Genomic DNA, 4,854 nt, shown 5'->3' on the forward strand with positions numbered 1-4,854 from the left:
ATAGAATGCCCTTATACAAACCTAGATGGCATAGCCTACTATACTCCTAATATAAAGAGTATAGCCTATTGCACCTAGGCTACAAACATTTACAGCATTTTGTCAACTGAAAAATGAAGAGTTCATAAATCTGAAAAGTAGAGCTTTACTTCTCATAAAGGGCTGCAGACTGCAGGATGACCATTCTGATGCTGAGAAGCGTAGCCTCCAAACAGAATCCAGAAACAGACACCTCGAGGGACGGACAAAGGGAACAGAAATTTATGCTGAGTAGGGTGGCCAAATAGATGTACTCAATAAGCTATAGGAAGAGTGATGAATAGTTATAAAAGGTGAAACATGTGCATGCGCAATTGAGCTTCATACTTTTCCATGGGACCCACGTTAAAAAAAATGGCAGGGTTACTATAATCCAAGGGTGGAGTTTTCAACCCTCTCACATCAAAAGATGAAGCAGAGGACATGAAAACCCTCACTGTGCATTCTCCATAGAATGTCCAGAGCCACTTTCTGATCAGCGGTCTTGTATCAGGCAAAGAATCAAGGGAAGCATCAGGTCATTTGTTGATATGTGTCTGATCCTTCCCTCCCTCCCTTCCTTCCTTCCTTCCTTCCTTCCTTCCTTCCTTCCTTCCTTCCTTCCTTCCTTCCTTCCCTCCTTCCTTCCTTCCTCCCTCCCTCCCTCCCTCCCTCTCCTTCTTCATCTTTCTTCTTTCTTCTTCTTTTCTTTTTTCTTTTTGAGACAGAGTCTGGCTCTGTCACATAGTCTGGAGTACAGTGGTGTGCTCATAGCTCACTACAGCCTCAAACTCTTAGGCTTAAGTGGTCCTATGACTTCAGTTTCCTGAGTAGTTGGGACTACAGGTGTGTGCCACCATGCATGGCCAATTAAAAAAAATTTTTTTTTTTTTGTGGGAGTAGATGCTGGGTCTTGCTATGTTGCTTACGCTGGTCTCGAACTTGTGGCCCCAGGTGATCCTCCCACCTCAGCCTTCCAAACTACTGGGATTACAGGCATGAACCATAGTGCCTGGCCCTGAGAACTCAGTTTTCCAGGCTACTTTGGGGTCCCCTTAGCCAAGAGATGGTCCCTTCAGTCATTTGGAGGGCTTATAATTTTATTTTTAATTTGCAATATTTTTGTACTGAATACTGTAGGCACTTGTAATACAATTGTAATGGTAAGTATGTGTGTATCTAAACATAGAAAAGGTACAGTAAAAATACAGTATGAAAGATAAAACACAGCTGGTTGAGGTGGCTTACTCCTGTCATCCCAGGCCTTCAGGAGGCCGAGGTGGGAGAACAGCTTGAGGCCAGGAGTTTGAGACCAGCCTGGGCAACATAAGGAGACCCCATCTCTACAAAAAATAATAATACTAAAAAATGGTAAAAAGTGATATATCTGTATAGGACACTTACCCTGAATGGAGCTTGCAGGAGTGGAAGTTGCTTTGGGTGAGTCAGTAAGTGGCAAGTGAACGTGAAGGCCTAGGACATAACTGAATAGTACAGTAAAGTTTACAAACACTGTACACTTAGGCACACAAAGTATTAAAAAGTATTTTTTATAAAGTATATAAAAAGTATTTTTCTTTGTATAATAATAAATTAGCATACATAGGCTACTGTAACTATTTTATGCACTTCTAATTTTTTTCAACTTTTTGACTCTTGTAATAATAGCTTAAAACACAAACATTGTACAGCTGTACAAAAATATGTTCTTTCTTTATATCCTTGTCCTATTCTTTTTTAACTTTTAGATTTTTTTTCTTTTTAAGCTTTTTTTTTTTTTAATCTAAGATACAAACACATTAGCCTAGGGTCAAGATCATCAATATCACTGTCTTCTACCACCACGTCTTATCCCACTCAGGTGCAATAACATGTATAGAGCTGTCATCTCCTATGATAACAATGCCTTCTTCTGAAATACCTCCTGAAGGACCTGCTTAAGGCTGTTTTACAGTTAACTTAAAAAAATATATAACTAAAAGGAGTATACTTTAAAACAACAATAAAAGTCTGGGCGAGGTGGCTCACGCCTGTAAATCCCAGCACTTTGGGAGGCCAAGGCAGGCGGATCACCTGAGGTCAGGAATTCGAGACCAGCCTGACCAGCATGGTGAAACCCCGTCTCTACTAAAAACACAAAAGTTAGTTGGGCGTGGTGCCGGGCGCCTATAGTTGCAGCTACTCAGGAGGCTGAGGCACCAGAATTGCTTGAACCCAGGAGGCGAAGGTTATGCTTAGGGAGGCTGAGACAGGAGGATTGCTTGAGACCAGGAGTGTAGGACCAGCCTGGGCAAGGCAGTGAGAACTTGTCTCTAAGAAAAAAAAAAAAAAGAAACTAGCCAGGTCTGGTGGTGTGTACCTGTAGTTCAGCTACTTGGGAGGCTGAGCGGCAGCTGAATCACTTGAGTCCAGGAGCTTGAAGTTACAATGAGTCATTGCACTCTAGCTTAGGCAACAGAGTGTCTCTAAAAAAAAGTAAAAAGGAAAAAAAATGAAATTGGTTCACACAATCATGTAATTATGAGGGCCGAGAGGTTCCAAGATTTGCAGTCAGAAAACTAGAGAACAGGGAAAGCTGATGGTGTAAGTTCTAGTTCAAGTCCAAGTCCAAAGGCAGGAGAATACTGATGTTCCAGCATGAAGATAGGCAGAGAATAAATTCTCCTTCATTTAACTTTTTGTTTGATTCATGTCTTCGGTGGATTGGATGAGCCTCACCCACATTGCAGAGGGCAATCTGCTTTACTCAGTCTACTGATTCAAATGGGACTCTCACCCAGAAACAATCTCATAGACCCACTGAGAATAATGTTTAATCAATAACTGCGCACCCCATGGCCCAGGCAAGTTCACAGATAAAGTTAACCATTATAGTTTATTTTTCCTGATTTGCCAACTTTGCAAACTAATAAACAGTTAACATTTCCAGAGGAAGATGAGGAAATTAGCTCTCTCTTTTTTTTTTGTTGAGACAGAGTCTTGCTCTGTTGCCCAGGCTGGAGTGCAATGGCAAGATCTCAGCTCACTGCAAGCTCCACCTCCCTGGTTCAAGCCATTCTCCTGCCTCAGCCTCCCGAGTAGCTGGGACTACAGGCGCCCGCCACCTCGCCCAGCTAATTTTTTGTATTTTTAGTAGAGACGGGGTTTTACCGTGTTAGCCAGGATGGTTTTGATCTCCTGACCTTGTGATCTGCCTGCTTCAGCCTCCCAAAGTGCTGGGATTGCAGACGTGAACCACCACACCCGGCCTCTCTGCTTGGTTTTCTATGACATTTTTCTTCTTCTTCTTTTTTTTTTTTTGTAAAGACAGTGTCTCATTATGTTGCTCAGGTTGGTCTTGAACTCCTGGTCTCAAGCCATCCTCCTGCCTCAGCCTCCCAAAGTGCTGGGATTACAGGCGTGAGCCAGCGTTCTTTTTTTTTTTTTTCTTTAACTGTTGAACACTCTGTAATTATTAGGTAAAACTAATAGTACTTTACAATTATATATATCACTTCACAGTTTACAAAGTTATTAAGTAGACATTTGTTTTGATGCCCCCAAATAAAATTTAACTTCTTTCTCCTCCCTTCTCCCCTCCATCAAAGAAAGACTAAGGAACATTTAATCAGAAAAGGTGATAAAAGTGTATCAATCTGTACAGAACTACAAAGAATAAAGAGGAGGAAGGTAGGACCCTGAAGAGGGCCACAGGGACTTCAGGAAGGAGAAAACCAGAGTGTTAAATGTGAGGAAAGCCCAGGGGTCCCAGGGAGTTAGCCATCATAAGGGGCAGGTTGTATTCACTACATAAAAGGAGGGGCACACAGCATATGTTTCACATTCTAAAACAATATGACAAGATCATAACTGAAGAGCTGAAGTTGAACTTTGTGGTTTCTCAGAACACAAGTAGAAGATGACCACCAACCATGGTTTCTGAATAAACTGGGTTCAAAGTGCATCTGGTTGCAGCAGAGGGCTTCCTTGGACTCTGATACTAGAAATTTAACAAAGGTAATTCGAGCAGCTGCGATTTTACATAGTGGTGGCATCCTAGGGGACATCTATTGCATCAGTCAAGTTTAGTATCTCACAATCGTGGAAAAGGAGTTTACGAGCAGGTAATACTTGGGCCATCTCTTGCAGATTCTTGCTGTAAGGACTGCAAGTTTCTCCAGAGAAAGCACTTGCCTGGGTATGACTCAGTGCCAGGCAAAAATTCACACTATGAATCTGGTGGAGGGAAGGTGGAGAAGTATGCCCGGTCGGACCACATTCCCGTAATTCTCTAACCTCACATCTCCGTAGGGGTCCCTCTGAACAGGGCCCAGGTATCCCCATTCCTCTGAGTAAGGTGCACAGCCACATCCTCAAATGTCACAAACTGCTGGTACCTGACTGTCAGGAGCACAGCTGCCTGATCTCCTGGGCTTTCCTCATGGGGAAGAGCAGGCACCTGGGGAACAGGTGGAGCCCTAGTGAGTCCCTGTTCCATGTCGGTGGCCTGCACAAAGTGAGGCTCTGGAGTCAGACTCTTAAACTGGGTCTCCAAAAACTGAAATTGAACCCTTGGTGATCCTGCTGCTTCCTGGGCTGGTATTTTCTCCATCCCTGTTCTGGAGGACAATGACCATCGCAGCTCGCACAGGACATGGCCACTGGGTCCTGATGGCGAGGCCCGCCCTCGGGTCTGTGGGGTGAACTGGAGCTGAAGAGAAATAGGCCCTCGTACCCAAGCCTCGGCACACTCTTGGGAAGGAAACCACTGTCCCATATTCTTTACATTATCCTTGTTATTTGGGATCTCCAGGATTGGCTTCAGTGTTGATGGTTCTTTGTCATTATTTTCCTGTA

General features: G+C 43.4%; 1 pseudogene; it reads right to left on the bottom strand.

The window, feature by feature from the left end:
• Nucleotides 1–4,082: 4,082 nt before the first annotated feature.
• Nucleotides 4,083–4,609, bottom strand: LOC113222934 (annotated as a pseudogene).
• Between the last annotated feature and the right edge of the window lie 245 nt (nt 4,610–4,854).

The sequence above is a fragment of the Piliocolobus tephrosceles genome, unplaced genomic scaffold (genome assembly GCF_002776525.5).
Source record: "Piliocolobus tephrosceles isolate RC106 unplaced genomic scaffold, ASM277652v3 unscaffolded_36522, whole genome shotgun sequence".
In the NCBI taxonomy this organism is placed as follows: Eukaryota; Metazoa; Chordata; class Mammalia; order Primates; family Cercopithecidae; genus Piliocolobus; species Piliocolobus tephrosceles.